At 40.8% G+C, this 12,884-nt stretch overlaps 1 protein-coding gene across 5 annotated transcripts in view; it reads left to right on the top strand.

The window, feature by feature from the left end:
* The window catches only part of LDLRAD4 (low density lipoprotein receptor class A domain containing 4), a 281,846-nt gene that overhangs the window by 162,977 nt on the left and 105,985 nt on the right, over positions 1-12,884 (top strand). Inside the window, exon 1 of one of the 5 annotated variants that reach the window (XM_050306957.1) lies at positions 7,950-8,074. The exons of the other annotated variants lie outside the window; for them this stretch is intronic. The gene's annotated coding sequence lies outside the window, so the exon portion shown is untranslated. Of the gene's footprint in view, positions 1-7,949; positions 8,075-12,884 lie in introns of those variants that run through there. 5 annotated transcript variants of the gene reach the window in all.

Genomic DNA, 12,884 nt, shown 5'->3' on the forward strand with positions numbered 1-12,884 from the left:
TTTTCCCTTAGTTGAGCAAATACTTCATCATCCCATCCTAGTTCCTCTGCCAAAAACCTTTATAGCAGTTCCCACTGGTGACAGCCAACTTGATCAATCATCGACTGCCCTCCTGAACTCTACTAACAAGGCATTTATAACTACAGCATACTTTTTTCCTTTTTTTTTTAAATATAACTTTATGTCCTATCTCAAGCAATATTTGCCTTGCTTCGCACAGGCTCCAGAGGATAATTTTCGTAAACCTATTTGATTTTGAGCTTTTGGCTAGCATTTAGAAATATATTAAGGTATGCAAAATTGTGTCTTCTGTGTGTAGTCCTCTGCTGCATCTGTTTGTGCACAGGGTGGCTCATGTCAGGACACTGAATCAGGATGGGCAAGTATTGGTCAAACAGTGCCCAGATAAAAGTTGAAGGGATGCCCAAGAGTTTTTGACCAAGAGATCAACTTTGTTATCTTTTGTTCTTGTTTGTTTTCTACCAGAAAGAACAAATTTTCAGTGGCTATGAATATTTGCTGTGCCATTTTCCTATTTTTTTGTCTATCTACGTTTTTAGTCAAAGGAAAACAGAACTTGGTATATGAACTCCTACCAATTCCTTACATCCAGTGTATACTCTTCTTCCCTAATTTTGTCTTAAAAGTTATTAAGATATCAGATTTTCTCCAATCTCCAGTAAAATCTGCAATCTTAGGTTGTCTAGAAAATGTGTTATTGTGACCTCAACCAAACTTGTATGTTACTTGCAGTGCATTTTTTAATTAGAGTTCAATATATCCTTGATTTAGAGTATGTTATTTTCCAGAGAACAAAATGTCATTTGTTATTGCCTTGCTGTGTGTTTATTTTCTAGGCTGATCCAGATTCTGCTTTCTATTTGCAGAAGTAACTGAGGGGTATTGATTCTTGTCTGTGTTGGCATGACAGATCAACCTCTTGGAAATATCACTGAAGTAAGAAATTGAATCCAAGCAGTTAGATTTTTACACTCTTCATCCTCCACTGAGTACTTTAAAAGCCCAGACTTTTTACATAAGCGGCTGAGGGGAGGCAGAGTCACTGTTGAGTGCATTGTTGTTCCCCTGTAGCTTCCAGATGGTGAGGGAGAGTCCCAAGAAAAATGTAGGACCAGCATGTTCTGTCAAAGTCAAGCTTATGTCTAGACAGGGAAGCTTATGTAAGGCAGCAAGAGAGGAAGGGGGTCTTGTGTAACTGCTGTCCCTGGCAAATTAAACACTCAGTGCAGTACCTCTCATGATTTGGCCCATAGAGGCCAACAACAAAATGCACTTTTGTGCCCTTTAACTTAGCCTGTTCCTCTGACTTGCAACTCGAGGTCGTTCTCTTGTTTTTTTCAAATGCGTGTCTATTGTCCAGTTATTACTATTTTACTAAAGGCTTTATTTACTCTTTCTGCTTAAGCTGAACCACTTTTCCTAAGAACCTATATACACCTGCTCAGCTAATTTAAGACAGATATAGCAAGTTACCAATTTTAAATGGCCTTGAGAGGTTGTTGATGGCATTTGGCAAACAATATAGACAATATGCAAATCATCATAAGCAGCACAGAGTCTTGTTCATAGAGATAAATTCTGTTGTAAGGTAGCTGTCTAGTTTGAAAAAGTATTATAGTATAGTATGAAGCTCTTGGTGTTCTCTTAAATGTACTTCAGGCAGCATACCTCAGTACCTTATGGGGATCTCTGGCACCCCTCTAGTGCTCAACTTACTCTGCAACTATGTTTTCTTTCAATTTTCCCCTGGCTGAATGCAGATCTCAGCTGGTGAGTGCTTTGTGTTTTACTCACCCTCTTGCAATAATTTTCTCTTGATTTTGGAGCTATTGTCGTAGGTGCTCTGTGTGTTTATTTCTGCTATAAAAATGTGAATAGCAAGAGGAAATGGCTTTTTTCCTTTTGGTTTGGATACAATCTCTTCAACACTCCATGTTCTGTCTTAACTTGTTTTGTCAGGTGTTGCCCTTAGCTTTGCTCTTATCTGTATATAAAATTTTCTCAATGCAGTTTGTTGGTGCTTTGTCCTCGGGCGGACTAATTTCTTGGAGGTAGGGTCAAGAGTCAAGAGCCTGGCTCCTTCTGTTCACCTAGGCTTGTATCACAGCCACCTTACAGTGAGGACACAGGATAAGTAACTTGATGGTCAGTGGTCCTTCAAAGCCTTCTCACAGTCTTGGCTCTCTACTTTGAATGCCTGGAATCACGGACAGGTTTTTTCTGCAAAAGCATCTTTGGGAAGTCAGCTTATGGAGGCACAGGCAGTGCTACGACGTGTGGTTGTGCCTAATGTTAGAGAGAAAGTAGTGACTGGAGTTTGGCTTTTCAGTGGTGCTGTCTGCACCTGGGAGAGAGTCATTCAGGAATGTTTGAATCAGATTTCCAAACCTTAAAGTAGATTTGAGTGATGCTTTGCCCTTAGATAATATGACTTTTTTTCTCTCCTCTTTGAATGTAGCTTTAGTCCCACCATTATTTTTTCCTACTAGAGCATGTCATGTAGTTAATCTCTTCCATTTTGTGAACTATTTTATACAGTTTTGTGGCCTTTCTGACACTTGGCTTTTTTTTTTTTTTTCCTAGACAGACTATATATTTAGTGCCACTGCCTTTTATGACAAATTCAAGGAAAATAAAAGAAAAATTCCTTTCTGAAGCTCTGGAAGAAAAGAAAATCAGTTCTTTTTCCTTGTGATAAGGAATTTGTACTTTTTTTTTTTTTTCGTTCTCCATTACGCACCTAAAATAGTTCACAATTTTTGAAACTTCATTTAAAATAAAGTTGCACATATCTCTGTGAAGAGTACAAATACTGTCTTGATCAGGGAATGATACTAACAGTGCCAAGACTCACCCATGACTCTACAGGATGAAGTTACCCTGTTGAGGTATTTTTTGCCCTTGTGAGGGAATCAACACACTTTTCCACATGTATATTCTGGGAATGGGAGCATGCAAGTTGGACTCCCAAAGAAAATGTTAACCCATCTTGTATCTCTAAGTTTCAGATCAATACTCGAGCATTTGTGTGGAGCAGAGCTGCTCGCTTTGCCAACTCAGGTGGGGAAATTATGGTTATGATACATGCCCAGGAACCCACGTATGTCTTTCCTTCACTGAGGTCTAAGAGCAAATTAACTGTGAAAGGTTATGCCAGTGTTTCCTGCTCTGGTAATAACCCCCCCTCCTCTGGGAGGATTACAGGGCTGTGCCAGCCATAGGGAAGGGAAAGAATAGTGATGACTTGGCATATTGTCTCAAATTAAATTAATGTGTATTCAGACACTGATGTATGTACTGAGTCAGATTGATGGCTGTCATGCACATTTAGCAGTTTAGTTGGGAGAGGGGCAGGGGGTTACTAGGAATAGCCCTGGCTTAAGGAGAGAGGAATCTAAGGAACATACTACCTCATGCACTTTTTTATTTCAGTGGGTTTGCTTTTTGAGTAGTACTCTTCTTCCTTTGATCACATCCTTGAGCACCTTCCCCTTGTGCACGCCTTTCTGCCCCACTGCCTTCCAAATAGTTCCTGTGACAGCAGATCCCAGACTGAAAATGTTTGCCATAATTCATAAGTCAAAGTACTTTCAATCCCAGAATAGAGGAGACTACATGCAGACTTCATTACACAGTATTCATAACATAAACAAGCTTGCAATTATGTCATAGCAACAAGCCCTGTGCTTACATGAAAGTTTGATTCAGGTCTCCAAGAGTGGAAGACCTTTGCATCCAAAATATCACAGCGACCTACTTCTCTGAAAGAGTGCCCTACATAATTTCAGAAATTAGATATGACACCAATATAGTAGGCCACATGGTGCCTTTTGCTGGTGTAGGGTGAACAGTGGGGATATTCTTGGGGCCACACAAATGTCTGTCCACTGACTCAGGTGAAGTCAGCTCATTATTAGTTGGTGTGAGGTGTAACGTTTGTTTTCCTGATGTTGTGAAGGCAACAAACTGAATCTGCCAGTTGTTTTAAAAAGGCCTTTGCTAATAATATGGGCATGATCCTAAAAAGTTTTAACCTTTTCCTTTTTTTGACCAGTGCTGCCTGCCTTCAGTTGTTTCTGAGAACCCTAGAGGCTGCACCTGAAATTATTAAAAAACCCTCAGAACCTACCTCTCAGTAATTCATAAAGAAAGATAGTTTCCCAGGGGCAGTTCAACATGTTTAACTAATCTGATCCTGAGCTTCCAGGGCAGGATTATTTATTTTTCTGGTGGTGTTTCCCCAGACTGGCTGTAGAAGTTGTTAGATGTCGTGTGTTGCTGGTGCTGTGTTGGAATGGTGTCCCACCTACTGAAGGGAATGCAGCAGCTGGGGACGACAGCATGGACCATTCCTGAGGGGATGGGAAGGGGAGGCGAGAGGAGCAGGCAGGGGTAATGGCAGACTGTGAACCGTGCTCCTTGTTGGCAGTGGAGTCACCGTCCAACAGCTATCTGTGAATTTCAGTTCTCATTGGGATGGCAGAGGAGGTTCCAGGACAAGGTGGTGCCTTATTCAGAAATCAACTGGTTTTGTGGTCTGCACTTTAGCATGTGCTCCTTGCCAGAGTGCTGGATGGCTTTTGTCTATGACAGCTTTATACAGCACTTCATTTGTCACTCTGTTGTAACTTGTTGAATTGCTGTGCAGTTTATATCCCTCCCTGGCATGGCCCCCACTTGTTATTTGCTTATTTACGTATATGCGTCATTGTAGAAATTATGTTTGCAGGTGAAAAATAAAAAAAATACTGAAGGATCTAATTTCAGCCCTTTCTCCCTAGTTTCTGTATGCTTTTTCTCTTTGTGAAAAGATGAAATTCTTTAATGAAATTTCTTTTTTTCTTTATCTTTTTTTTTTTAAATAATACTTTTGGAGTATATGCCAAGTGAGCTTTTCTGCAGTGCTCTCTCTGACAACAATGTCGTTTTCCTGAGGACTGCCCACATTTTGGGTGTTTGCTGCATAGGTTTCCTGTGTAATAACTCTTGTGCCAGTCTGCAGACCTTGGCTGAAATAAATACCCACTTAACAAAGTCCCCACTGAGGAGAAGAAGCAGTTCTGCTTCGGGTACACTGAGGCAGTTCAGGGGGCACCACTTGACCTGTGCACAGGACAAGGCTTTAACAAGCAAAGCACAATGCATGGGCCATAAAGCGTGCAGTGGAGGGGGGTCTAGAGTTCCTCCCAAAGAGGGGCTGTGCAGACATGGCAGGCTCCTTCTTCGCGCTCCACTCCTGCCAGCCTGTGCAAGCATTGCGGGTGGTTATCGCTCCAGACAAGTTGGCATCCCTTGCAGCCTGGTGTGTGTGTTTATTAGGTGGCATCCATGGGGATAATCTCATTTTGGCTTTTAACCATAAGGTAAATGCTCGGTGACCTTCGGGCAGTCTGTGCACGTATAACGCCGTGTGCTGTCAGCGACTTGATACCGGTGGTGATAGTGTTTCTGGCAGAGCCCCCAAGGTGGGAGCCTCCTTTGTTTGGGGGCAGCCGTGTTTGCTGACAGACAGGAGTATCTTTGCCTGCTGCCAGCACAGGAGGCACCTGCTGATCGGAAACTTCTTTTATCACAATGTTTAATTTGCTGTCTCACAGCTTTTGGAAAGAGAAGCCTTTCATCTCTCGAATTTGGAAAGGAGTGATATGATTATATTAAGCAGATGATGCCTATCTGCAACTGAAAAGGGGGTTTGTTTGGTTTGGTGTTGTGTTGTTTTTTGTTTTTTTTTTTTTTTAAGATGGCAGTTACAGTAAAGTGCAGTGCAAGCAGCTCAGCTGCAGACACGAGATGAGTCAGATCTGGATAATTGCACTCCTGTGGAGAGTGCCTGGGCTGTCCTGAAGGTTCCTTCTCCTTAGCTGTCTGGTCTTGCTCCTTGCTTCTCTCTAGACCAGAGAGAGGCTGCATAAGTTGGGTGTAGCTGTCCTGAGTAGGTCCATTAACTGTCCTAATGTAGGGTTGTTTTTTTGGTGTTTAGGCAAAGCTGCTATTTGCCCTGATGGAGCTTACTCAGGCTTGAAACCAGTGTAAACACTGTGGGACAAATAGCACCTAAGATGTTCCTGCTGCAGTGTTCAACCAGGCTCTGTGCTGATTGTGATTGCCAGCGGATGTCTGCTCTGCATAAAACTTTAGCCCCTGCACTGATCTGACATGGAGTTTTATTATATTTTATAGGAGGGTGGCCTGCCTATACCATTTTGGAAACACTGTGCTCCTTTTAGACTTGTAGCTACTTGTTATGTCATAGAATACATGCCCTAAAACTAGTGCCAGAACACTGAACTCTCCTTGAAGAACGTTTTAGGGGTGTACACATAATTTGAGCTGATAACCATGGATGGTTGTGATGATTAAAATATCCCTGAAGGTTAGAATCTGTCTTATTGATTATACTGGGCAGTGTTTCTGGGTGGTGATGCCAATTCAAATGGTGTTTGGACACAAATGAGTCTTCTCTTAATGTCTTATAAGCAGAGCTGTTTTGAAAAGTGGTGGCTATATGAGTTGTTAGGTTTTGGTTTTGTTTTTCTTTGACATGAGTTTGTTTTCTCTGTGCTTTGCATCGCATCTGGAATTCAAACTAGAATAGGAACATAATAAAAGTCATACTCGGTCAATGACTTTAAAGCAAAGAAGGAAAAACTGCTGAATTTTCTGTGTGATGGGTTTTCTTGATTCTTTTAACCTGAAACACCAACTTCTCTTATCTATTTCCCTTCTCTGATTCAGGAAGGGAGTACTTCACCCTCAAGCACAAATACATTTACTCACAGTCCCCCAGGTCTTAAAGGTTTTTTGCCCATTCCATTTTCTCTTCGCTGTTGCCTGTGGAAATGAAGTGATTTGGCTGGCTCAGGCATTCCTTGTTTTTAGTATTTCCACAGCTGCTGGCCAACTACTTCAGGTTTTTAAGGTTAATTTGACTTCACTCTTCAAGACAACTGGCAGGGATGTGGGAAGGGTGTGGGATGTGGCAAGCAAGTCTGCCAGCTTTCTTAAAGCTGCAATAACAAAACCCAGTATAATCTTGAAGGTCATATTGCAGTCTTTCCTCTGCTGTGGTCCAGGAAGGTTTTGGGGGCCTAAGGGAGTAAAATGTCTCATAGAGATTTGTATTAATTTGTGAGAAGAACACTGTTTTGAAGAAATCAGTTTTATTTTATTGCTGCTCTGCATTTATGAGTTTGGTTAATATGGTATTATCATATGAATAATGTATAGATGGAGCACACTGTTTATGACCACCTGTGCACATCGGTCTGTAAATAATAAAGGGAGAGAATAAAGTGAGAGAAGCTCTCAGACATGCAGTAAGAGAATGCTGTTCATTAAGAAATCATTGGGGACAAATAGCTTAATGCTTCCAACTAGCCAAGGCATTTGAATAGACACAGTGAGATATATAATGAAAATTAAGCGGTTTAATATTAATTAAACTGAAAGTAACAGTTATATATGGTAGAAAAGAATAGTTTTGGTGCTCTTTGTCCACAGAGAAGCCATTATATTGACTTCACAGAATTTAGAGCCTGAAGGGCTTCATTAGATTGTCTAATTTAAGGATGTAAAAGGCTTGGGAATTCCATGTATATACTCTTCATAATATTGACCCCAGGGGTGTTATTTGGATTAAATTGTTGCATGCCACATTCAGAAGATGTCAGAACAGAGATGGCATCCCATCTGTATAAGCTGATAAACGGGCTCGAACCCAGTGATTCACAGACTATGCTAAAAAAGGAAGCGAAAATGTTGTTAGACCACTGCAGGAAAAATCCTTTAGGGTTCCAGATCTGGGGAGATGCTGTCAGCATAACCAGGTAGAGCCATAACACCCACCAGATTAAGCACTGACAAAGTAAAATTATCTGTGTTACCATAGAATATCGTTCCATCCTACCCAGTGACTCTTGCTGTGGCATAGCACTTTGGAGGACTGCTCCAGTTTGCAGAAGAAAATAAAACTGGGATGCACAGCAGGGGAGAATCTCCTGCCTGGTGGCTGAAGTTCTGAATTGCGGTTGTCATTGTTACCTTCTGCAGAACGGTAAGTATTAGTAGCAGCTGAGTGTGGAACTATTAATTATGTGTCTTTGGTTTAATGTAATAAGAGATTGAATAAGGGGGATTCATGGGTTCAAGGGGCAGAGCTGATCACTGTAATTATTCAGCTTGGCCTTCCCTGCTAAGATTTAGGCATTTAGTTTTTCCTGTAAGTTTGTTGAAAACCTATTTTTTAAAGACAAATACAGTCCTCAAGATTCCATGTGATGGTGGGTACCACCTGACAACCTTTTCCAGGGTTTAATTGCCCACCCTACTAGAAAATTCATTCTTAAGTCATGGTAATTTGTTTATTCTAGATAATAAAGCCATTGGGGCTGTCTGTCCTTTTAGTAAATGTTTTTACAGGGCCTAGCACAAAAGGATCTCTGACTCCTGATGGGAGCCTTGGTGCCACCAGAATGTGCAAATAGCTTGTTAACTGGGAAGAAGCAGACTGTGTTTCTTTTCACTTGGATAGTCTTAAAGAATATAAGACTAAGGAGCTAGGTTCCTCGGTGCAGTGATTTCTTTTTCTTCTATTTCATCCTTCCTTTATCTTATAGGCTATATACTGATATTTTCAGTAAGGGATTGAGCATTGTTTTTCAATTCTGCTGTTTTCTGGGTCTGGCACTAAAAATGTTCCCCTTTTTCAATTTGTCAACTGCATTGACAAATTACCCTTTGGCAAAGAATATAGCACGGTAATTTTGGAGTATAACTCTTCTATCAGTCTGGCTTCCTTTATTTCTGCCAAGGGTATTGCTGGGGAACGCAGAGATATGGCTATGTACTTTTGTAAATATGCAAATAGGAATGTTGATCCTTGCGTTAAAAAAGTGTTTTAGAATAAATTCTCTGGTTAGGCAAAGGAATAGTTAAAGTCTGGAGGAAGTATGCAGCATGACTGCATGTTTGTCTGATTTAGGGCTGCTGAAATATTATCTCATATAGGTTGGGACTAAAAAGGTGTTAGGCTTTTTGAATCAGCTGCCAGCGGCTCCAACAGGCTCTTGGAAAGCCAAGGATTAGTCAGATGGAGGAATGTCTTGGCCAAAACTCTCTTTTCTCTGGCTAAACCCACTCCCTTGGCAGCGTCACATTGTATTCTTATAAAAGCTGCTGTGGAAGCTTGAGGCCAATGCAAGATTTCATTATGAGTATTGGATCCTCCTGGGACCAGTTAATGTCGATGGAGAGCTCCTTTCTACTCTGGAATGTAACTGTGAATGTGGACCATTTCTAGGACATTTTGTTTGTTTTATGAACCTGCTTCTCCAGATTCCCCTTTTGTTTATCCAGTCAGTATAAATGACTTCTTGACAAAGTTCCCAATTCTTGACAAGGTAAGTGGTTTTGTCTGTCATGCATTATAGCAAAGGACTGATGGCTCCAAACAATAGACATGTTGTTCCCATCTCGAGATGTCAAGTGCAAGCGTCTTTCAGCTGTGATTACTGGCACGCCGTCTTTGGTTCCATCTGAGATCTCTTAATCTTTCCTACGGTTGGGAGGACAGCTCACAACAAAACATTACCTAGCAACAAAAATGCCTCAGGTTGGTTCAGGGAAAGAAACAGAAGAGTTGTTATTAATCATGCTGAAATGATGCATTGTGGTTTAAAAAATTGGAAAGGAAAGGCCAGATTAAATACTGACTTGTAGTATATTCCAACTGTGTTAGCTTTCACTTTGGCTGACATGAAAATGTATGTTCAGTGAAAACAGGAAATAAAAACACTTGTCTGTGTTCTCCTGGATATCCCAAAGTGAAAAGGAAAAACCAAAAACCAGTGATCTGTTATTTGGAGATGTTGCCTTCCAAATCTGAGAGGCTGAAGAGACTTCAGTTCTGGTCATAAGGGCTACTGAGTGTCAAGTATACAGGGTAGGCTGTCATCAGTGGAAACCATTTTATTATTTTAAATGAAATCTTTAATGAGCTCACTGTGTTAGAAAATGGGTTTAATAAGCAGGTATCATAGTAGTGAAAGACCTGAGACTTACCAGCAGCCTACAGTGTACTGTATTTAAAGGGTAAGTTTTGGTGCATTTCCATCAGATGAAAGCCGGACTTTGTTTTAACTGTATCTATTCAATGGCAGTAACTTCACAAGGCTAAGTGAGACCTTAGTCTAACAGATCTCTTTGATCCTCTTGTCATAGGCCGAGTTCCACTAAAGATTCTAGAGAAGGGATGGTATCATGAGCTGCTACTGAAAATATAAATATAAAATATAGATAGTCTATAACCGTATGGTAAAGAAATGTGGTTAGAAATGAGGGAGGTACTGTTGTATGGGGAGGTGTTTTGATGTTAAACCGTACTGTTCTGGAACAGTTGGGGAACTTTCCACTTGGTGCTTTCTCTTAGAGGTGGTAATTTGGAAGCGATCCGTGCACTGAGACGTGGGTAGTGTGAGCAAACAGTGTCACGAGTGGGCACGGGTGGGTGGTTGAAATCGTAATTCACATTTTTTCTTCAGATGATCTTCACTGAGCTGAAATGGTGCCAAATCAGTCGGTCTGGTTTCGCTGAAGCCATTATTTTCCTGGTGGTAACTTTTCACTGTGGCCATTATTTGCTACATGTGTTACCTGCAGGGGATGAGCAAGGAGGAGCACACTGATCTGTGGAAGGATGAGAGGAATTTAGAAAGGGCTCAAATAGTATTTGTTTCTATCACACCTTTTAAGTTAATTGATTACCACAAGGATAATTAGTTCAAGGTATAGCTGTCAGTGTCCCTTTGAAAATTAGAGCTCCATGTTGACAAAAAAATTACTGTGTGTTTTTTTACTGCTTTCAGTAAACAAATGTCTTGTATTCATCAGCCTAAAAAACAACTTCAGGCTTGCTACTTTCAGTGAATTAACTTGTTCACCTTCTGGCAACAACCTGGTTTTACAGCCTATGTGTGCAAACTGGAAGACTTTAAGCAGAACAAAAAGACAAATTATTCCCTGGAGACTTAAGGTTGCTGGGCAATGATATAGACTTGTGTGAAGTTTTGAAGTGATGCATACAATGTTCTTGTCGGAGTTTTTTTTAAACTGTTGCTGTATCCTTGTAAGTAGTTGAAAAATGTCTTTCCTCTGGTAATAGCCGTAGTTTGTTGGTAATGGCTTGTCAGAAACACTGTTGGTTCATAAAGATTAGCTATGTGAAAATGTCTGCAATACTTCTTCTTGCTTGTGTGCTACCCAGAAGGTACAACAGAGGAACACAAAACAGGGGCTGGCAGTACATGGCGAGGAAGCAATCAAGGCATTTTCTTCAAAAAGTAATAAATGGTAATTCTGAAAGTCCTGGACATCTGTGTGGTAGAGCCATGTGAAGGAACCTTCTCAAAATCAGAGTCTTGCTCCTCATTCAGGGACATCCCAGAGAAACCAACTCACTAGTTTGTCATCAAGGGTACATGGTGATAGATCAGGCAGTAGGATCTTTAAGAAGGGTAGAAAACCAGTTTGCTTGCTTTTACAAAACCTCAGCATTAAATAAAACTTGTGGCTTTATGTGAAGGAAGTAATTAGGGGATATCTTGTGTTTGGTGTTTGAAAGTTGCCACAAAGCTAATTAACAAATTAAGAAACAATTTGAATTTTGGACTTTTTGTGCTGTCATCAGTGGGAACTGAGTGATGTCTTGATGCTCTGAAAGACAACAGGTCAATCTCAAAGGAAGTTTTCTCATGGACCTCTGGACTTTTATGTAGTCTGACCTGCTGGTGCAAAGTTGCTGTTGAAGATGGAGTGAGAAGCTAAGCTGTACAAGAGTGTGAACCATAGAGCAGGTGAGGTGTAAGCTTGCTGAGAAACACAGTTTAGAGCTAATTCAGTCATGTCACAAATTTCTGCCACACTTGGTAAATAATTTTTTTAGGGAAATATTTCAATTTTTAAGTTGTCAAAACATTTCATTTCAGAATTTTTTCAAGTTTAAATTTCACATATTTTTACAAGACAACATATGTTGAAAAAGATTTAAATACTAAATTAAAGAAAAAAAAAAGAGCTTTTTTGTTGTTGGTTATTCACTTAATCATTATCCTCAACTGAATTTCTGTTTGAGTTGAAGGGAGCTGAATATTTTCTGTAGTCCCGTGGTTATGATGCACAATTAGAACATGGTGAATAAGAGATACTTCAGTTACACAGAAGCTTTTTTGCTCTCGGGAAAGATCCATCCACCTGGGTTTTCAGTGACTGCAATCAAGGAAAGCCATGTTAGAGGCTCTTTTATTTCCTCCCCTTTTATCTTCTTCCTGCATTGCTACTGTAACAGGTTGGGGGAGGAAGGAGGTTTGGCAGCAAGTAAGAGTACTTGTCACCACTTGAGGGGATTTGGGAGAATTTCTTCAGCAGATTGGAGGGAACAGTGTAAAGTTCACATCAGCCTGGAGGTATGTGTGAGCTCTGCTGAGTGACTTCAGTGGTAGGTGCCCTTAGTACACCCTGTTGTCAAAATCCTCAAGTCTTTTATTTTTTTTTTAAACTAAATTTTCCTTGTGCCCCCATTGTATCCAGCAGACCTCCCTTTTCAGTTATCAAAACCTTTGCTCAGTAGTGACAAAGTGGCCCCATCCCCTCTCTCCAGGTGCCCCAGTGATCGCAGAGGACACGACCATGGCTTGCACCCACAAAGTGCCACGTCCTTTCTGTCACAGAGAATGTACCATACCCACCAGTCTGCCCTGCTCTCTTTCCTCTGGTTGGCAGGACACCCCGAGGGCAGCGTTTTGTCTCAAACTTGGCCTGTTCCAGTGCAGACTGTTAGCTCTCCTCAGAGCTGGTTTGTGGTGGGGACA

The sequence above is a fragment of the Myiozetetes cayanensis genome, unplaced genomic scaffold (genome assembly GCF_022539395.1).
Source record: "Myiozetetes cayanensis isolate MyiCay16 unplaced genomic scaffold, myiCay2020 scf1, whole genome shotgun sequence".
Lineage (NCBI taxonomy): Eukaryota > Metazoa > Chordata > Aves > Passeriformes > Tyrannidae > Myiozetetes > Myiozetetes cayanensis.